Genomic DNA, 22,767 nt, shown 5'->3' with positions numbered 1-22,767 from the left:
CTACAGCATCCCAAAGGACCAGATTCATAGCCAGAGATGGGAAAGGAATACAGAGTCTGTGGCAGTGTGTCAAGCTGCATGTTTCTGAATTACAGTAGGGTCCATTTACCAACTGACTTCTAGGAAGGAATGCACTCAAAAGCTGGGGGGAATTCTCACTGGATTGGGTTCCTGGGATGATCTAAGAGTATAGGCCTCCCAAACCAGACCTGATACCCTCCTCCTGAGGCATCTTTATGCTGATTAATCCCAACAGCTGGAAAACATTCCATTCTTCTGTGGTCCAGCACTTAATTCTGCATTATTCATGTCTTATTAGGTGGTGTGATAATTTTAAGTGTGTTTCTCTCTCTCTCTCTCTCTCTCTCTCTCTCTCTCTCTCTCTCTCTCTCTCTCTTTCAAAATTCTAGAGGATAAGAAGACGGTTCGGTGATGCTTGCTGCATCCATGTGAACACCCGAGAACACATCGACAGCATACATAGATAAAAAGTGTGTGTCTGTGTTTTTGGCACTGGGGGGAGGATGAGGACAGACAGATCTCCAGAACCAAACTAGCCAGTCAGTGAGACTCAAATTCAGTAGAAGACCATGTCTCCAAACACATGGTGGAGAGCAGTAGAGGAAAACACATGATGTTGACCTCGATTTCCAAATGTGTACACACACACACACACACACACACACACACACACACACACACACATACACACAATCATGTGTGCACACATATACTACACATGAAAATAAATAGGACCGAGGAGATGGCTCATGGCAAGATAAAGTGCTTGCTGTGGAAGCATGGGAAGTAGAATCCCGAAGCCCACCCCACCCCTGCCCAGAACCCACATAAAAGTAGAGGAGGTATAACAGGTGCCTATAACTCCAGCAGTTGGGAGAAAGAGATGAGGAATCCCCAGGGTAAGTCTGGCTAGCTAGACTAGCTGGAATTGGTGGGCTCTGGGTTCAAGAGGCCCTGCCTCAAGTAGTAAAGTGGAGAGTGATCAAGGAACATTTAAACTTCAGGCTTCCTCACACACATACACAAGTACGTGCGTGCACACACACACACACACACACACACACACACACATGCATATCACACACATACACATGCAAAAATAAAACTAATTAGTAAAAGATATTCCAAGTTATTTCAGGAGCATATGTATACACTCAGTTCCAAAGCATCTGAGAGTAAGCGAGCATCCAGATGTTCTACCAACATCTGGTAGATGAGCGATTGTTGATCGGGTTGATTGAGTGATTGTCCAGTGATGAAAGCTGCCCCACTCCCCACAGATGGATGATACTTGTCTAGATCTGGGAATTTGGAGAGATTGTAATGGTCTATGATGAGGAGTCAAGCTCAGACTAGAAGAAGAAAAATTAAAGCACATTTGTTAATAGGCATCTATTCCTCCATGTGACAAACAGCTTTGTGCTCATGCCCTACTGAGCAAAGTGTGCTTTCATATTGGGAAGGATGTGGCCAGCATAAGCAGAGCAGAGTGAATCATTCTTCCTTATGAGCCTCATTTTTTCATCGCAACAGGATTATCATGTGGTATAAGACAGGTATGAGACAGGCATTTCCCTGTCTCAGCTGTGGGCACACTGACAGGAATAAACTTTCACCGCAGCCCTGTCTATTTCTCCTGAGTGTATATATGACTGTCCTGGTTTCCTTTCTGTTGGTGTGATGAAATACTCTGACAGAAAGCACCTTCAATGATAAAGTGTATAGTTGGCTTCCAATCCCAGGTTACAGACCTGAGGGGAAGCCACAGTCCATCACTGAGGGGCTGAAGGGAAGTCAGAGTGTGAACCTAAAGCATCACACCCACAGTCAGGTACAGAGAGACAGTACCTGGATCCTTGCTTGCTGTTCTACATGGCTGCATTCACAGCCAAAGAAACACAGCAGGCACCGTAGATGATGCCACTTGCTGTCAGCCAAATAGGCAGGCTCATACTCAGCTGGCTTTCTTATACATCTCAGGATCACCTGCTTAGGGAATGGTGCCACCCACCGTGAATGGGGCCTTCCCCTGTCAATTAACAAACAGGACAACCCCTCACAGAAATGCCCACAGGCCAGTCTGATCTAGGCGATTCCTCGATTAAATTATCATCCCAATAAGTTTAAGTCGTGCCACTCTGGCAGTGAAAACTAACCAAGACAGTTACTTATAACTTAGACAGGTCATATTTAAAATATGTAATTTCCACTCACATCTTGTCCCATTTTATTCCACAAAAATGGTGAACACTATCTCTTCTCTAATAGAAGCCATGCCTTTGGTGCCGCTCTAAACACCCCCATAATTTACTATGGGGGCAGGGAACACCGGACCAGGAGAACCCTTTTATTTACAAACTTTGTGTCCATATTTTATCCTGGCAAGTTTTCTTTGCATTTAAGGCTGGTTTTCTGTCTCATCCAGTATTTGACCTCTGGTTGTTCTTACCACACAGTGGCCTCTGGTTAGGTCCCGCTTTCCAGCATCTTATTTTTGAAACCCATCAACTAGTTATTGGTCCTACCACTCACCTGCTAGTGTGAAATTGTGCCTAAGAGCACTGTCCTTTTGACATAATGCGGCCTAATAGAATAAGGATCTCGTAACCTCTAAACACTGACCATCTAAGCGGCATGATGATTATCATTCTTTGCTATCCTATTGTACAGTTAATATACAATTAAACTTTACAGTTGGTGGAAATACACTACATCTGTACTCTCTATTCTGACAGCAACTAGCCACCCTGGGCCATTGAATTCCCTGATACTTGAAATTGATGAATTTTTAACTGCATATAGATATAATTAATTTAAATTTAGGTTGCTGTAAATGCAATAGCATCTGCATTGGTTAGTGGGAAGGAGAGAACAACAACACATCAACTACATAAAGACAATATGGCAGGGGCAGCACCCTAACATAAATGAGACTCTGGGTAGTGCAAGGTCATTTGCTTCCATGGGCTGGGAACATTTAGCCTGGCAATGAAATGGCAACTACAGGACACATAGCATTTCATCAAACTAAGCAAATATCATGAGCAGCTGCTGTAGGGGAAGATGAGTTATTAACCCAGCGGTTTCTGGAGCCCAGATGAGAGAGGCAGCTGAGGAGATTGGTCTGAGTTAAAGATTGCTATAGATGTGCCAACAAATATAGCAGATGCAATCCATGTGCCACTACTTAAGTTTCAGGAGAATTAAAGTGCTCAAGCCATCGGCTGTACCAGCTGCATTTCCAAAATTCAATAGCCACCTGTGACTAAGGCTGCCATGCTGGCTAGCAAAGTAACGCCCATCACTGGGGGGTTTTCTAGCAGGCTGAGCTGCTGCAGGTTTTATTGTTTGTTTATGGCATTTTTGTTTGGTTTTATTAGTAAAGTCTGTTCTTTCACAATTTCACACACGTACACTATTGCCTGCAGTCCCTTCCACCCTACCTACCCTCTCCTATTTTTCTCTTACCCTTGTCAAAGCCCTCTCTCCTCCTCCCTGAAAATCTCTTCCCCCCCCCCCCCCCCCCCGCCTATTTGCTAATTGAGGTTTTGTTTAGTGTCCCACAAAGTCCACATTGACCCAGGTGGACTTGGTGGGTAAAGAACTAGGTGTGATGCCTCCCCATCTCCCAGAATCTGTTAGTGGCCTACATACTAGCAATGTGTAGTTGGCCTCAAGATCCCTTCTCCTCCCTACCTAATTGTTAGGAGGCCTGACCTCTGTGGAGTCAGGGCTACTGTGCTTTATGTCATGGCTGTGCCCTGCTTAGAAGATGGTGTTCCCTGGCCCCTCTTCTTGTCCTGTGGCTCCTACAGTCTTCCTAGCCCTCTTCCTCAGTGCTTTCTGGATTTTAGAGAGGTATAAATGTCTTGTCTGGAGCCGTGCCCTCAAGCCATGAAATAGGCAAGCAGGAGGCAAGAATCAGTTATTGGGTAAAAGAACAGTGACCAAGAAATATAAGTGCCCATTGCTTTAGAGAGAGTTTGGAAAGACAGGAAATAGACCTTTGCCACTTCAGGAGGTATGAAGGAAGCAACCTTCAAATGCTTTCTCCCGCGCCCCACCACCACCACCACCACCACCGTTACCATAAATGGCTTCACACTAACCCATAGTTATCAGGCGTTCCAGCTTTCAGTGGGACTTGACTCAGACAAGCAATCTTTTATAGTGAAGCATTGATATTCAGTGGCACACTAGATACTCTAAAGCTAAATACACCCTAGGATCTGAGTAGGAATTTTGTCTTTAAAGTCTCTTTTGTTCTCCTACTCAGAGAAGCTAGAGCCAACAACACAGAACCCTTGTTCTCCTTTTCCTTCTCCTTTAAATATAAAATACAGTTATTTTATGCACTGGGATACCTTGCGATAGTGTTTTGTACAATAGGACACTATCGGGTACTGTTTATGAAATGACACACTGTGAGACACCATAGGATGGTGTCTTTATCTGTGGGACACCATATGATAGTGTTTTATGCAATGGGACACTTTGGGGTAGTGCCTTATGCAGTCAGACACCATATGATATCTAATGCACCATGGGATAGTTTCTTATGTGGTGAAACACCATGGGATAGTGTTTTATGCAGTGGGACACAGTATGACAGTGTTTTATGCAGTGGGACACTTTGGGACTGTGCCAAGGCATCAGTGATGCTGTGATGTCATTCCAAGATCCAATGTTGGCCTGGAGATGCAAAATAGTTACTGAGACTTCACAGTTAACATTCGCTTGATATAAATCCGGTTCCAAGACCCTGCTACTTCCTAAAAGTCATGATTGATCTGCAAACATGTAAACTGAGCTAGCATCTCCTCTGCAGAAATGCACTGTTGTTTACAATGAGTTGAGTCATCTGCATGGCTTATCTCCAATCAATTGAGGATCAAAGGAAATGATTTATGTAATGCTCAGCAGCAAACGTAAGTAGCGCTGAACTGTTTGAAGGGTCGAACAACTTTTAAACATCTCATGTTTTATCCTCGACCAACTATGTTCACATTCACACTGGTGGTTGCGATTGCTATCTACTTAGCAGCATCAAAGAGATGACACGGAACTCTGTTAATGGGTCGCATTCAATACCACAGTGTGGCAGGAATGAAAGGTGTCCATTTTATCTGGAGAAGATTCCTCATGAAGCACGAGAAAGTGGCAAAGTCCTTAAAGAGTTGACCTCTGAAGTTCACAGCACTTTAGTGTCAGGTGTTTCAAAATGGGGAATTTATATCACGCTCACCTGCTGCAGCCAGAACTCACAGTCAACCCAAGGAGAAGCACTCGTGAGGTTCAGCTATGAGCTTAGAGTCACATTAAAAACTGTGACATTTTACATTATAAGAAAAAAAAAGACCTGCCAGAGCAGTATGGGTTTCTAGGTCTGTGTATTTGGAAGACACCTTTTTAAAAGCCAAAGAAGTGGGCCTGCTGCTCAAAGACAAATGACCACCAGTATTTGTTATGGATGCCTTTTTTAAAAAACTGAGATTAGTGGTTAATAAATGAGAGTTTTTAAAAGAAAACCAACCAACCATTGAAAGATTTTTCATGGCTTGATGAACTAATATAACTTAAAGAATCACTGGAGGGAAATTAGAAAATTGTGCACGAACCAAGTTGTATTTCACTGATGTGGTTTGATATTCCCTATTGTACTAATCCTTCAGAACTATACGGTTGAGCTTTGGTCATGTATCAAGCCACTCTCTCAAAAGGATGCTAAAATGCTTCTCTTTCTAAACAGGAATCTGTGTAAGGTGTTTATCAAACATACTGCAAGAGCAGATATGATAAAGCCAGACTCCATTAAACCACATATGAAAGAACGTTCGTTGTATAACAGAGTTGTAACTCTACTTATTAGGTATTGTGGTCTGTAAGTTTACTTCCTTTAATAAAATACGCTCTCTATGAGACAGCGAGACTCGTAAGCATTGAGTCATCTCTCCAACTCCAGGATGATGGATGTTAGTACTGTGCCATCCTCATCTGCAGTCTCTGGATAGGGGAGCCTGAGATCAGGTGACCTCTTTTCCTATGCTGTGTGCCCAGAAATCTCCAACCAATGCTGCTTTTGTGGAGGAAGAAGATGTTGAAAGTAATGGTCCATGGGATCTTCATCGTGTGTTGTGAGAAAAAGCTTCTGTCCCTCTGTGTGTATCTATCTCTCTGTCTCTGTCTCCATCTCTTCTCGTTCTCTCTCTCTCCTTCCCTCCCTCTGTCCATCCTTTCCTCTCTCCTCCCTCTGTCTCTCCCTCCCTCCTTACTTTTTGGCTTTTTTTTCTGATAAAATGTTGCATTGTTGCAAGACCCTAATATCCTATGACCCGGTGTTAGCTGACTCCCAGTTGAACAAGATGAGACATTTTTGATACACCCATATGGGGCTCTGGCAGGCCTCCAAATACATTGCTGAAGGATGTGCAGTCTGTACAAAGGACACAAAGGGAGTCTTGTACTAATAGCTGCCTTTGCCTCTACAAGGTATGCTGAATGTCCAACACCCTGGTGGGGACATGACCCCACTGTTTGAATGGGGCAGAACTAACTGGAACTAGAGCTGGGAGACAGGATTCCAAAGCCAAACCATGCTGCTACAGCAATAAGTGGTTTTCCAGGGAGTCTGTTCCAAGGGCCTGTGTTTATGATTCTCTCTCCAAGAGCCCCTCAGGGAAAAGGAGCCATTTCTCATGTGGCATTTTCCAACTCAAGAACACAGCCCCTTCCTAGCCCGGTCACCCTGACCCTTCTACCCCATCCCTTAAGGAGACTACTCTTGTAGACTTTGGCATCTCGGCTGAGATGATGCTCAAAGTCTGGCTAGAGGGGTTTTTTTTTTCTGTTTTATTGCCTCATTGATAAATTTGATACTTGGAGAAAACAAATTAAAATTGAGATAACTAAGCAAAGGGCCACTTCATTAAGCAATCCTATTCTAAAACTGACCTCCATCAACCCACTTTTCTGAATCTCTAGATGAGTTTTCCAAAGGTTCTGCCTAGCCCAACTCTCTGACCCAAGTCACACTGTCATTCAAAGTGTTCCTAAGGGAAAGCTCATCCACTTGTTAACTTCATAGCAGAGAGGGAATGTCTGGCCCCTTTGGAATCTTACCTTGTTAAAAGAGAATGTGCTATGCCCACCATCTCTACCCCACCATGCTGTGCTCTAAGTATACCAAGGGTCGTCATAGAGAGAGCTGTTAGGGAGCATTTTTCTCATCTGTTTTCCTTGATAAGACAGTCCTACATTTGCAAGAAAATGGAAAGCTGCTTCAGCAGAAACGTCAAGGCAGACCTTAAGATGGAACCTTTCTCTCATGTGGACCTCTAAGCACTATGGGACAACAAAGTATTCAGATACCACATGGCTCCAATCTGGGCCGCCCCTCAGTTCAAAGAGAGTCTGGGAGGCTAAAGGACAAACTACGAACTAGGGAAGCTCAGCGAGAAATGACAAGGGGCGCTTTCCCTGTGCAAGTTTCATGGTGAGGTGTTCCAATTATAGAGCCCAATGCCTTAAGAAAGTGTGCAAAGATGGAGAGGCAATAGCCTCACTCCCGAGTACCAAAATAATCAGTATATAGGTGAAATAAGCCGCTTGGAGGGACAGATGCTATATGCTTTCTCTTATATGTTGGATCTAGATTTAAATTAATACATATATATGCATATGTTTCTATTTATTGCCTGTAAGTATATGCAAGCCGTGAAATTAGAAAGCAGATGATAATAAAGGAGAAGATCATGCTAAGGAAATGGGGAAAGAGGAATCAATGGAAGGTACGTGTGTGACATGAAAACAGAAGAAGAGATGAGGTCAACAGGAGGCAAGCCTAGGGCAGTAGTGGAGAAGAACAAATTAGAACAAGATGAATAACTTCTGGGCATGGTATCACATGCCTTTAGTTCCAACACTTGGGAGGCAGAAGCAGGTAGATCTCCATGGAGTTGAAGCCAGCCATATGTACACAGGAAGTCAGAGCCATCGTAAGATTCCTTTCACAAAAGGAGGGGGTATGACAATGCCATAATAAAACCTATTACTCTATATGATAATTTAAAAACCAATTTAAACAAGAAATGAATGAAATGTATGCATTTCATAAGAGTGAGAATAGAGAGGATTCTGGAAGAAATGAGACATTCTTTGAATGCCTTTTTATGTAGTTTTGATTCTAAACCCATATTAAATGTTTACATAGTCAAAAATAAAAAATAGATTCTGTGGGCTAGAGAGATGGCTCAGGGTGTTGAGCATGTGCTGTCTATTCAGGGGACCTGAGTTCTGTGCTTAGCACCTAGATTCCATCAGAATACCAGCAATCAATGAAAAAGAAAAAGAACCATAGAATGTGTAGGCTGAAAGCCTAGTTAGCCTTGAACTAGCCCTGATAATGACATAGGAGTTAGTGAGACCCTTTCTAACAGTCAGTAGCCAGTGAGAGTATTCAGGTCCCTTCCTGTAGGTACAAGACATTGTCACAGGGGGAAAAAGGAGCTACTAGGCTGAGAACTGGAGATTGAACAGCTTTGCCCCACTGTGCTGCCCATGTAGCTATTGGACCTTGGGCAGGTCACTTCACAGATGAGTCCCTTTCATCTTTGCAATGGGTGTACAGGATCATACAAAAATGTAAAATCCACTTAGGCTTGTTTTCTCCCACATGTATACTAAACCAAACACAACAAAATTGGACCTTTCCTCCAGGCATGGTGGCCTGAACAGGGGTTCTGACATCAGTATTGGTTTCCTTCTGTTATCTTGTAAGCCCTTTGTGGGAAAGGACTTTCCTTCTTTCCTTTGTCTGTCCCCACAGCAAACAGCATAGCAGAGAGTGTGTATCCAATGAATGACAACTGATGAGTTGAGGTACCCAGCTCAGTGCATAACACATAAGCTCCACTTCCTCTGCAAGTGGAAAATATCATAGGCCAGAAATGCGCTTAGAACATCTCAACTTGCAAACATCACAGCTTAGCCCAGCCTGCCTTATATATACTCACTTCCACCAGCTTGCAACAAAGAGCTAGTTTGTAGTGCAGGGTATCATGTGTTATGTATTTATCTATTTATTTACTGCTCAGGACCAAAGTAAATTACGAATTCATGGCATGGTTATTTTTTACTTTTTTCACCTTGACCAGCCATCGGTTGCCCTTGCGAGGCCTTTCATAGATAGTGTGGGAAACTCCAGGCTGAAAACCCAGCCCTTGAAAAACCTGTTTGGTTGTTTTCTCCTTTGAAAAGAGCACACTGTCTTTATTTATCTTTAAGCCAAGAATGAAATAAAAGCTTTCTTAAGTCTCCAATCTGGGGATCTAAGTGAGTTTGGGTATACTAAAATCAAACCCTCAAACCAAAGCTACCTCTGTGGTGAGAAAGGTAGGATATGAAGTCAGCTTCCTCATCCCCACAGTGTCCCTAGCCACGCCTTTCTCTGCTTTCTGCTTCAGAGATCTCATCGGGCTTCTGTGCCTTAGACTGTAACATAAGCAACTGTTAACAAGAGCGGGTCTTCAGAACTGCGTTTGGGTTTAGGCAAAGCCAGGATCCTTGGGCCTTGACCCAGAGAAGGCCAAGAGGAATGCTACCAGCTACAGGCCTGCCTGGGTTCACCTACCATCAGATGCCCACTGATGTGCAGGTGGTGTTAAACAAGCCAGGGAATTTGTACAAAGTCATTTATCAGGCAAAATGAAAACAACCAGCTGACTGACCAGCAGTGAGCAGGAGCTACAATTAATAATAGCCAAGTCTTCGAGCATGAAGGTTTGGATGAAGTTCAGATAATTACCCACAGGTTGAAAGACATTCTCAAAACCTTGTGGGATCCAAATTTAGACTGCCACTTGGCTGAGAGCAAGTTGAATGACATTTTCTTGGATGAAAGCCATAGTTTCTATTCCAGGTTGGACTCAAAGACAGGCAAAAGACAAAGAAAAGGATAGATTCTAGCAGGTACAGTGGAGTGTGGGGGTTGAATAAAAGTCTGGCCTGATAGACAAACGGATAGATAGATGGAGGGCTAGTGCTGTGGCGTGGACCTTGATTATCCTTGGAGGTCATTATGCTGAAGACCAGATCACCAGACTATGGCTCTGTTGGGAGGTCACAGATAACAGGTAATAAACAGATAGATGATAGATTAGATGGATTTGTGATAGATAGATAGATAGATAGATAGATAGATAGATAGATAGACACATACATACATACATACATACATACATACATACATACATACTTACGTACGTACATACGTACATACGTACATACATACATGATAAATAGGTAATAAATGATAGATGGATGATGATACATACATAGATGATGGGTAGCTAATAAATGATGGATAGATGATAGATGGATAGATAGATGATAGATAGATAGATAGATAGATAGATAGATAGATAGATAATCTTTATTTGCACAGTTCTCAGCCAGATCAGAGTATTTTTTGTTTAATGGAAATGAGGAAAGCTAGCTCTTGGTACAAAATTTTGAAAAAAAATTGGATCAATAAATTCTGTTATGGTAAAAAGTAAAGCAGTAATAGAGAAAGGGGAGTGTGGACACAGGTATCTATGTCTCTATGTATGTAGCTATGGATATATTGAGTAGATAGAGGGAAGACAGGGATCACTGCATGTCCTCAGACACTGCTCAGCCCCAGAGCTCTGTGCTGCAATCCTGCCAAATGCAATCCTACCAAAATATGGAAACTATTCGTACTTCTATATGCAGGCGTTGGTCATGGGCTCTCTCCCACCCTGAGGATACAGATAAGAACAGTATATTGCCAAAAAGAGAGAAGACGCAGCTGCATGCCTTAGTATGTGGTGCCTGGAAAGTTCACACTGAGGGAGGGCACACACTGCATAAATGACTCTCTTTTTTCCAATTGATATGAAGACTACAAAATTATAATAATCTCTCACAAGTTTTAATGCTTTCAAATAGACAAAATACCTTGTACTGGCCACCAAGGGAAGCAAACAGAGGTTTCTACCATTGTTGCATTCTTTCTCATTTAAAAGACAAAAATTTAAGTTTCAAGAAAAATAAATTAAATGGAGTCATACAGTCAGTTTGGGGAAACTTGCAGTAGAACTCAGAACCACCACGTTAGACTATTTCTTTATTCATCATAGTATATCATATGATCCAAGGAGTCCCCAGAAGGTGACCCTTTGCAAACATCCCAGCTGAAGGTCAGGCACAGGAGGCATGCGTATGTATATTTTGTTTGCTTCTTTGAGGGTTTTTTTTTTTCAATTTTTAAAATTATTTATTCACTTTACATCCTGGCGGTAGCCCCATCCCTCCTCACTTTCCATTCCCACTCTCCTTTCCTCTCTCCCATCCCCTCTCCCCTATTTATCAGAAAAAAGGAGCCCCTCTACCCATCCATCCCAGCTCATCAAGTCACATCAGGACTGAACATGTCCTTGTTCCCTGTGTCCTGGCAAGGCTGTCCGACCAGGGGGATATAATGAAAAAGCTAGCAAGGAAGTCCATGCCAGAGAAAGTCTGCACACCCCTCAGTAGAGGACCCACATGAAGTCTGAGCCGCCCATAGGCTGCATCTTTGAAGGGGGACTAGATCCAGTCTATGCAAAGGTCCTTGGTTGGTTCCTCAATCTCAGCAGGCCCCTCTGGGCTCTGGTCAGTTGGCTCTGTTGTTCTTCTTGTGACGCTCCTGTCACCTCCAGGTCCTTTTCTCTTCCTCCCTACTTTGTCATTAGGCTCCCTACGCTTCACCCAGTGTTTGGCTGTGAGTCTCAGCATCTGTTTTAAGGACACCTCTGCTAGGCTCCTGTCTACAGGCATAGCAGAGTATCATTAACAGTGTCAGAGGTTGGTTCTCTCTTATGGCTGTGTCTTGGGTTGGTTGGCTTTGTATTTTTTTTAAGTATATCGTGTGATCATAATCCACCCACTTCCTTTGCTAGGAAGCTAAGCTTCTTAACCAGTTTTTTCTTGGGGCTGGGCATCCAGCTCAGTGTTTCAAGTGAGAAGAAAGATGACATGCGCTTTCAGACTCGGGATAAACTCACATCTCAGGAGTGCCTCACATGTCAGGAAAAGCAGATGTTTGCTACCTGATCCCTACAGTGGCTTTGGAATGTAGGTATGGTTTCCTCCATTTTCTAGAAAGGGAATGAGAGCTAGAGATTGAAGCGTGGTGACTTGCTAAAGGCAGCAACACATCAGCCAATTGTTCTGTGCCACTAAATGTCAAGGTCAAGTCCACATAAATGGGAACACATCAGAGATGGAGAACAAGAGCAGAGGCAGATCCCAGACTGTTTTACACCAGAGATGATCGTGGTCAAGACTCTATGGCTTGGGAAGTCGTAGGCCCTCGAAGAAACCTATGGCTGTTGTTTAGGTAAATGAACATATTGTCAAACTGCCTTCTAAATACTAATGTTTATACCCATAGATTAGTGTGCTGCTTTCAACTTTGGTCTGAGAAACTTCTCTTTTGCAGTAGGCAGTAGTTAATGCAGAAAATCATAACCAAAGTGCTGATAATAAGTAACTATTGCATGCTCATTTATAAACAGGGTATCTATCACAAAACACACATGCTCATGCACAGCACACACACATGCATGCGTACATACACACCAGACTCAAGAAACATCCTAGAAGGGAGCAAGGGTAAATAACATAAGACCCAGAGGGTGTGGAAGAGTGCTGTGGAAAATTGTCTTCTGGACATATTGCGGCCATTTTGCTCATGAACGCACAGCAGCTGTGGTTACCTCACAAGACTCATACAAGATTAACTCAGTCAACATCTAGCAAGGATGGGGCTCATAAGACCCCATTCCTCCTTGAAGAGCTATTGGCAGTTGGTGACTATTCGGGGAGGAGTCATTTTCCTTTGGGAGTGTAATCAATAATAGAGTTCCCATGCTCACATGGGTGCCACCATTCCTGTTGACATGGAGACAGCCCTAACTGGACTCACAGTGTCACAGAGTGGGCTTAGAGGCCAGAGGGAGGATGCTTAGAGAGCCTTGAAAGTAGCTGGAAGGGTCTTGGGGGGTAGATCTGATCCAGATACACTAATTGTCAAAGAACAAATAAAGATATCTCTTTACAAGAAGTTGTTTGATGCCGTCATGGGTGAGTTCAGGGGGGTTTGCTATTTTAAATAAGTTCTGCAATGGACAAAACTGAACTAAATTTCAAAGGAAATGAGCAAACATCTTGATATGCTAGGCAGACATGTACCAAGTAGATGAACCATCAATTCAAACTGTACACATGTTCAATACACAGTAATAAGGTGTTGGCAGAGAAGTGAAGGAAAGGAAAAAGTCTAGAAAGTGGGTTTGGAGCCATGGTCAAGTTTTACCTGTACTTCCTTTGATGGTTGCTGAGGTTCCTTAAAAGTTGACTCAACTCGATGGCTCTGTGGGTAAAGGTACTTGCACCAAGCCTGATAGCCTGAATTCAACCCCGCAGGACCCACATACTAGAAGGAAAGAATTGACTCCCTCAAATTGTCTTGAAAGAGAAAACTATCATCTAACATGTGCATTAACCTGGTGGCCAGTATTGCTAACTATTAGTTTTATTGTCAACTTGATACAACCCAGAGCCACCAGGAAAAAGGGAACCTCACCTGAGGTATCTCCCAGATCTTATTGGCCTGTGGCCATGTCTGTGAGAATTGTCCCCGTTATCTGTTCATTTAGGAGGGCCTAGTCCATTGGGAGTGAAACTTTTTCTAGGACAGGGATCCATATTGTATAAAAAAGTGATCAAGGAGTGAGCTAGTAAGTAGCACTCTTCCGTGGTGTCTGCTTCAGTTTCTGCTTGAGCTCCGGCCCTGACATTATAGACTGAAATAAGCCTCTCCCTTCCCCAAGTTGCTTTTGGGGTCATGGTGCTTACCACGGCAATAAGTAAATAGCCAAGCATGGAAAGGCAAGTGCCACGTGTTCTCACTTGCATGCAGACTCTAAAGCAGAGGCCGCAGACTGAGCATTACCTGTAGGGAGGGGATGAAGGGTGTCGGGAGGTCAGCTAAAGGGTACAAGGTTTCCTTTAGAAGAACAGAAGGAGAAATCAGGACTTGAAAAAATGTTCTTGCCTTCTGTAGGTGAGTTCTTGAGTTTCTCAGTTTGATTCCCTTCCACCTTTATTGTTTATTTCTGAACGCATTCCGAGTTGTGACATTTCCCGTGAGAACAAAGTTGGCATAAGTTTGCTGGGTAACATTCCCATTGTTGGTTATTTTCTAAATAGTCTATTATTTCAGTCTCTGTTAACCCAAGAATTACTTAAGGTCATTTTTTATTTTAAAATTTTACTGGTAATTTTAATGTATATCATATTATAGGTCAAGAAACTCCTCCTCTGCTTACACCCAGTGGGAAAAAATGTTAAAAGAAACCAAATACGTGAACAGCTGTTGGTAAGACAAATCGAAACACACACACACACACACACACACACACACACACACACACACACACACACGGGGAGGGTGGGGAAGAAAGAGAGAGATCCATCTTGCAGTCATGCATCCCCATAAGCACTTGCTGCCAGCTGCTACCCTGTAGCAAATCCGAGGAGGCCACTGAGTACTTTTGCAAGGAATTATGTAGGGACCTTTGCAGGAACCCCCATCTGTTCACTCTTGAGAAAAGTACAAGCTTTCACTGGGTTTTATCCTGTTCCCAAGGAACCAGATCTGTGTTCCAGAAAACCACTCCTAAGGTTGCAAGATCAGCTGTCATCCTGGCTCCAGGGCTTACCATGGGAGAAAAGGGGATGCTGTCCAGGGCAAGTAATAGCCAAGTTCCACAAAGTCAAATCAAGATTACCCAGATGCCCAATGGCCTGCAGAAGCTGTCCCCTGTACATATTAATGTACATGGAAGGACATGTGGAGAAGAGCCAAGTCAAGGCTCTAAAGCTTGCCCAGTGCCTGAGTCACATGGGAATTTGCAAAGACTCCTCCACAAGATGACACCAAATGGCTCTCTGATATCAATGGTTGCCCCCTTGAAATTCTGCCATATCCTTTTCTAAGGAAACAGAAACTCTGGGTAGGATATCATTTTAAATGTGTAACTTTGGGCCAGCCTCCACTCAAGTCTAAACCAGAGGTCAGCTGGGGACCTTCTGCCCCTTTGCATTAACTTAATGTCCTTGAATTACCACACTCCACACACATTACATCACATCTCAGTTTCCATGGCATTCAGGAAGTTCAGAGTTCCTTTCCTACCCACGGTCGTCCCTCAAGATTCTGGGGTCTATAGAGATGGACAGACTCTAGAACCTACACACACACACAAGCAATCTCTCGCACATCCTCATAGGAGCCCATCAACACTGAACACTTGAGGAGAAGTCACAGCATCAGGGTAGAGGCTATAATACCCAGAATATGGACCGTAAAGTCATGCTCAGCATGGCTCCTTGTCCTTTTCTCTGCCCATTTCTCTCCACCTCCGTCCTACTCCAAAGACTTTACTCTCAGCTATGCAAAGAACTTTTCTCCTTCAGAAACCTGGAGCACTGACCTGAATGTTCAAGTTCTACCCAAGGTGGGTTGAGAGAGTATTTGGAAAGGAACCAAAGTAGTTTCTCAGGAGAGTTCTGACACCTGCTGCGAAGCCGAATCATTGGCTGCTCCTTTTAATTAAAGGAGGAGCGCCAGATTCAAGAAGCAGCCCTGAAGCTGTTCTGTAGTTAATTTCTATCTCCTGCAAGACACTCTTGTAGAACTGCAGCAATGCAAGGCAGGCAGCCTTGCCCTCGAGACTCATGGGAGTGGGCTACAGGGAAAACAGAGGGTCTAGGAGATGCTGGTCAATTACTTCTGTGAGCACCAGGGCTGGACAGATGGGCTCCATTGTTAAGAGCTCTGGTTGCTCTTGCAGAGGCCCTGGGTTTGATTCCCAGCACCCACATGACTGCTCACAACCATCTGGAACTCCAATTCTAGGGGATCTGGCACCATTTTCTGGCTTTCTCTGACACAAGACATGTGTGTGCTACAGAGACACACATGTAGGTCAAACGGCCATACAAACAAAAAAAATAATGAGCGTGACTATAAGAAGTCAAGGCTCTGCAAAGAATCTCAAGCCATGTTGCATATGACTTGTTCTTGGTTTGTTGTTGATGCACTTGCGGGGAAGCCCACATGTTTTTCTTGTGGGAGAATTGCTCATAAAATGGGAGTGAGCTTTGGAAATAAGAGAATGTGACACACAGAGCCAACAAGCAGTAACAAGGGGTCAAATGCAATGGCAGTTAATGGCCTGTGACATAGCCTTCACGGAAAAGGACCAAATCCTGGGATCAGTGACATCATGAGTGACACAATGACCTGTGGTTCTAGGACCTCTGGTTCTCCTTTGTTGAGACTGGCAGGAGGCGATCATATGGGGATGTGAGGAGAATGGCCGTAGTCCAGCAGACAGCATCTCCTTCAGGTCCCGAGGGCAGTGGAGATGGACATCATAGCAAGCACAATGGAATGACTTTTAATACATTTATGATTATTCCTTTTTTTCAACTAGCACACAGAATGACAGGTTTCACTGTAACATGTTATGCACTTATACCATCGTACTTTTGCGCATATTTGCACACCTCCACCTTCCCCTTCAGTCCCTTTTCCCTTGCACTTGCTTGTTTCTTTGGTGTTAACTTCTGTGAAACAAATATGACAACATCTCAACGTATAGGTAGGGGAAAATATGAGATCCGGGGTGTGGATGTAACTCCCCCAGGTCGCATAGTGCGGTCTCTGGAGAGACATAGCTGGATTTTCATGGTAGATATGCCAGCCCCAGAGCATCTGGAGCAACTGACCATCAGCAGGAGAGTCTGACCCGTTCGTGACATTCTAAGAAGTATAGTTCAAAAGAACAAACAATTTGTGTGACAGCTTTTCTGGAAAGGAATAGTAATGTTACTCAATAAAATTAGTACTGATCTGGGGGTATGGCTCAATGGTACAGTGCTTGCCCAGAACTCACAGGCCTCTGCGTTTCATATTCAACACTGACAAAAGAAAATTAAAAATTGTACTGACCATGTTATAACAGGGCAAGAAGAAGAGACACAGGAAGTGAGAAAGAAGAGGGGAGTGAATCGACTTTCAGAGTGAAGAAGAAAGTCTTTGAGATAGCCAAATTGAGGCTGCAGTAAAGACTATCTCCTCAATGTAAGTTCACTCAAAGGAAAAAAAAAAAGCATCCACAACGCGTCATGAGAGTTTTCAAGCTTACAGGTCTCTGTCAGCCCATGGTGTGTTTTTACTGGAAGATCTGGGGACCATAGTGCTCTAACCTGGATAGTTTCTAAGTTCTTTGCTCACCTTCAGCTTCAAGGATTCAGCACCTTACCATGGTACCCATGGGCCGCAGCGCACAGAGAATGGTCCACTCCAGACAAGGACTTCGCGAGGCATAAGCCACTGGCTTTTCCACCTGAGCAATCCTAAGTTCTCAGAGCAGGGCTGTTGTCAGACTGCCCATCAGATAGAACATTCCACCTCACAGGTGGATGCATTTCACTGGGTCGCCAATAAGCTGCAAAGAAATCCCTGTTTCCATGATCAGATAGTCTGAAACAGCAGAAGTATTAACAGACTCTTAATTGTGGGTGCAGCTCCCCTGCAGAATCAAAAGCAACTGTCCAACCTGAGTCCCAAGCTTGGTATTTAAACTCCAGAATTCTATGCAGCTTGTAATTAAAATCTAGGTTTTCCCCTACTGAACTTAATTATCACTCACTCACTGATGGCAATAATAACACTAATAATAAGTTCTTACGTCAGTACTTTTCAACTTTTTAAATCACTTTGTCGTGCTTTATCTGCATAGGCAGGCAGTGTTTATAAGTAGGACAAGTATTATTATATCCATGCATGCTAATAATAGCTAATGTTTAGGTGGCCCTTGCATTTCTGGGGGGGGCGGTGGTTTTAATACATACTTTCTCGCTGTACTAGAGGCTGAATTTCTGGGCACGAGGACCATCCATGTCTTACCTGCAGTGTTTAAGTTAGGTCAGGCAAACACAACTCACTCAATATGTGTAGATAAAAGCCTAAACTCATTTGATCATAATGAAAATGCCACTGGTTTTATTGGAGAATGAGAGGTAAACCTTTTGATCTCTGGAAAACTGAGGCTCAAAAAAAAGTCTAACATGCCCAAAGTCACATGGGGAGCATCCAGACAAGAAAATGGCAGTTTCTAAAGTAAACTTTAACTCTATTCTTGTCTCTCTACTACTAGTTATCAAACCTTACCATCTAATGTGTTGGTTACCTTCCTTGTTGCTGTGACCATATCCCTAAAAAGAAGCAACTTAAAGGAGGGAGGTTTTATTTTGGCTCACAGTTTTAAGGGATACAGCCCATTGTGGAGGGTATGGCATAGTGGCAGAAAGGTTGCTTGCTCACATCTGGCCAGTTCAAATACCAGAGAGAAATTGAAGAGAGGTAATACTCAACTGTCCTTCTCCTCTTTTTTTTTTTCTTTTTGGTTTTGCCCATAACACAAGCCCCAGGAACAGTGTCACGTATATTCAGGATGGAGCTAGCTTTTTCAGTTAAACTTCTGTAGAAAAACTTTCACAGATATGGTCAAAATCCAAATCTAGGAGACAGTGAAGAGTCACCAGACATGTAAATCTTGATAAAAAATGCAAATTGGATTCAGCAAGTGAGGCACAAGGGTTTAAAGTTCTGCTTACAGGTTATGCAGAACCTGCTGGTTCCAAGACCACTTGAGCATCTATAACCAAGAGATATCAAGTGACCATGCCCTGAGTTAAAAGTACAAAGTGATCTTCATTCTGCCCTGAGTCATGCAAGACATTCACCTTTACAAGTCAGTGAAAGGGTCCTCAGAAGACATACTTTCCCATGTGATCACAGTTCAAAAGTTTCTGGGCCACCTACCCTCCCCAGGGTCATAAAGAGCATCTCACTACTGCCTGAGGAAGGCCAAGAAATCTAGATGAAGCAAAAACTGCATTTCAAGAAAGCAGGTTAGATTCCTGGCATGTGAGTTAAACTGATTTGGTAATACAACCTCCTATTTACTGCATCCAGGTGGGAGGAGGAAACTGATTAAAGGTTTTAGGTCAGCAGGCTCAAGAACCAGCAAGCACTCAGTCTCAGTCATAGAGGAGGAGAGTAAGGGGGAAATGGGAGGGAGGGAGGAATGGGAGGATACAAGGGATGGGATAACCATTGAGATATAATATGAATAAATTAATAAAATAAAAAAAGAATCAGCAAGCAATGATATCTCATTTAAAGTTCAAAGCAGGAAAGTGCCAAACGTCTCAGTTCTAAAGCAACAAAACACGAAGAATCCCTTCTCACCTAGAGGAAGTAGGAAGGCCTTTTGTTCTGTTGGGGTTCTCAGCCACACGAGGGATAGCAGTCTATTTTCCTCAGTGTTCACCAATTTGGGTGCTAACAGCATCTATCCTTTGTTACTTTCCTGTTGCTTGGAAGAGACACCATGACAGAGGCAACTTATAGAACACTGCTTCTCAACATTCTTAGTGATGTGACCCTTTAATACAGTTCTGTGCTGTGGTTACCCCGCCCCCCCCATCATAAAATTATCTCACTGCTACTTCATAATTGTAATTTTGATACTGTTATTAACCATAATGTAAATATCTGAAACGTAAGATATCTGATATGAAACCCTCAAAGGGGTCACAACCTACAACCGTTATAAAAGAGTTTATTGGGGCTTACAGAGTTCGAATCTGAGCACCTACCAAAAGCAGTTCTAGCAACTAAAATATATATGAGCCCATAGGGAACACTCTTATTGAAATCACAGGATGATATGGAAAGATTTTTGCCTGCTGATCAGGGTGTGAACTCTTAGTTACTGCTCCATCTCCATACTTCCTGCCTGCCCCATGTTCCCTACCATGATATTCATAGACTAACCTTCTAAAACTGTAAGCAAGCCCCCAGTTTAATCTATTATAATTTATTCAGATTACATCCTGAATGTTATCCCCTCACTTGTATCTTCCCATTCCCACCCTCTCTCCCTCTTCTGCCCTATTTCTGCCCTGTTGACTTCCTCCCCCACCATATGGCCACAGCATATCAGGTCTCATCTGGATAGCCTGCTTCCCCTTCTTCTGTGGGCCACCTGGTCTCCCTACTAAGGGGAACTGATCAAATCAGAGGCACCAGAGTTCATGTCAGAGACAGTCCCCCACTGTCCCCACAAAGTATAGAACGAGCTGTCCATTGGCTAGACCTGAACAGGGGGTCAAGGTTTACTGCATGCATTGTTCTTGGTTGGTGCAATGGTTTGTGCAGGCCCCGCCCTCAGGCCCAGATCTGCCATCCTTGATGGTCTCTTTTGTTTTTAATTGCCTTGGTCAAAATGTCTCTCTCATAGCACTAGAACAATAACTAAGACATATCCAAAAGCACCCTCACAGGTACACCCAAAATAATGTTTGGCCAAATATCTGAGTGTCTTGTGGCTCATTCAAGTTGATGTGCAAAGCTAACTCTCATACCAAGGCTATCAGAATAGAGCACTGGGCCTCCAAAACACCTGTCACCTGCCACTGTGGATTTCTAGTTTTGTAGAGAACCCTTTTTCTAAAAGAATGTTCTATAAGCATGGCCTCTTTTCCAAAAACAAGTGTGTTCCTCTTAAGAAGTAATAATGAAACTATTTAATGTTGCAAAGCTAGCAGCCTACAGATTCCAAGCAGCCTTCTGGGCTGCAGACAATCCTAACCCTGAGTTCCTACATACCCACTGTGGTCTTTGTCTAGCTCCAAACAAAATGGAAGGTCTTCTGGTGAAGGCTAGGGTAGAAGATTACAGCAAAAGGCACAACTCCTCCTCTTTATATAGTACTCTGGCCATGAGGGTGCTGTTTGGGTTTCTCATTAGTCTGACCAAACAAACACCCAAGAGAAACAAACGAAGGGAAAAAGGATTTATTTGACTCACAGCTTCAGAGTTTTCATTTCATTATGGTAGGAAGGCTGTGGCTCAGCATAGTAGCTCTCATCTGGAAACAGGGAAAGCAGGCTAACATCCTCAGGCTCTTTCCTCTTATCCCATTGTAGCCTCTGCCTAAGAAGACAATGCCACTCACATTCAGGGTAAGTCTTCCTTATTTGATCCTCTCTGAAAACACTCTTACAGGTACACCTAAAGGTACGCTCAATTAAACTCCTGGGTGAACTTAATCCAACCAAGTTGATAGTCAACATTACTTAGCACATATCAAAAGTCTTTCACTCTAGGATATAACTCAGTGTCCAATTACTGGATAGAAAAAGCTATTAAAACCTCCGAAGACATTATCACAAGGCAATTACTGATGAATAACTTGGACTCTAACAGCCAAGAAATAATTGTACTTATTCACACCAACGTCATAAAAAGACAAGACCATTTCTTCCACATAGTAAGCTAGTCCCCAACATAGGGTTTATCAAGTAGCCATAGATCTAGTAGAAACATGGTAGGGTGACATAAGCCCAATTAGTGCTCTCTGAGCAGTGAGTTGTGAAGGAATGCAAGGCAGGTTAGCATGCTCAGCTGTCCCCAGGCATCATGGGATATGCAGAATGAGTAAAAGGTTTGACCTATTCACTCCAGGAACCAACTGCTGAGTTAGTGCTTGCACTTGACTTACTATTAGATACTAAATAACTGTAATAGGAGGCTTGCCAGGAACACAGATAGAGTTGAAACAGACTGAAGAATATCATTGCAGGGAGGAAGTAGAACTTGAGCTATACTTTAAAGAAATGGAAATATCTGAAGAAGAAAACATACTTTTCCAAAAGGCCAGGGGAGGGAATTCTTCCAGAAATGAAAGTAAATAAGAGAAAAAGATCAGCCTGGGATGGGAGCTTTGTGCAGAACACACAGACTGTCCTTACCCTGTCACCCTCGTCTTGACCTTTGGGGCATTGTAGAGCCATACTGGGGTTATTTTTGGATTCCGACATGAGCTTACTTTATGGCTTAGGAGCATGTTTGAATTGCTACTGTTAAACAAAGAATGAGCCAATGCTTACTTAAGTGGCTTGTAGTACAGCAAAACTTCTTTTGACTTTAGTAATGTGGGAATCTTTTTTATGCCTTTTTTACTTCCGGGCATAACATGATGTCATCTTGAAGTAGAGATTAACTTAGCCTGGTAGTCATGGCAACTAATTAAGGAAAACAATACAGCAAGGTAGTTAGGTCCATGGTAATGGTGGCAACACTGTTTACACTTCCTACTAGAAGGAAGTAAGGGGGAGTCAACAGACTCTCACCAAGAATTCCAGCCAATACTCCTGGCATACCCCCTCCCCGCATCTGAAAGTGATCTTGGACGGTAAACTGAAAATGGGACCCTGTGATGCAGTTTCCATGAGACTGTCGTACATGGTGGGGTAGGATTTGCAGTGATGACCTGTGCTCTGTAAGGAAGCCCATACACTCATTGGCTCACTAGGTTGAACACACACGCACACACACACACACACAACAAATAAGTAAATGGCACTCTTCCACCAACAGGAAGTAGGGCCAAACCTTGTGCTTCAGTGAAGCCTGTCCCATATCTTCCTGAAATTACTTTTTTAAGATTCATGCCAGCTTGCCTTCTGCCATTTGGCAAATTAGTCCCCACATCACCTCTGAGAATCCAACCTGTTGTAGAAAACAGCCTGGCAAGACAC

At 43.2% G+C, this 22,767-nt stretch overlaps 1 long non-coding RNA gene across 2 annotated transcripts in view; it reads right to left on the bottom strand.

Moving 5' to 3' along the window:
* LOC311589219 overlaps positions 1 to 18,066 on the bottom strand; it is a 109,031-nt gene extending 90,965 nt beyond the window's left edge. For both annotated transcript variants that reach the window (XR_014776453.1, XR_014776454.1), the window contains exons 1-2: positions 18,010 to 18,066; positions 17,390 to 17,603 (exon numbers count right to left, since the gene is read on the bottom strand). This is a non-coding gene — a long non-coding RNA (uncharacterized lncRNA). The remainder of the gene's footprint in view (positions 1 to 17,389; positions 17,604 to 18,009) is intronic.
* Positions 18,067 to 22,767: the final 4,701 nt, after the last annotated feature.

The sequence above is a fragment of the Acomys minous genome (assembly GCF_964271855.1).
Source record: "Acomys minous genome assembly, chromosome: 18".
NCBI classification, from domain to species: domain Eukaryota; kingdom Metazoa; phylum Chordata; class Mammalia; order Rodentia; family Muridae; genus Acomys; species Acomys minous.
Note: the sequence above shows the minus strand (reverse complement) of the source record. Positions and strands in the feature narration are given on the sequence as shown.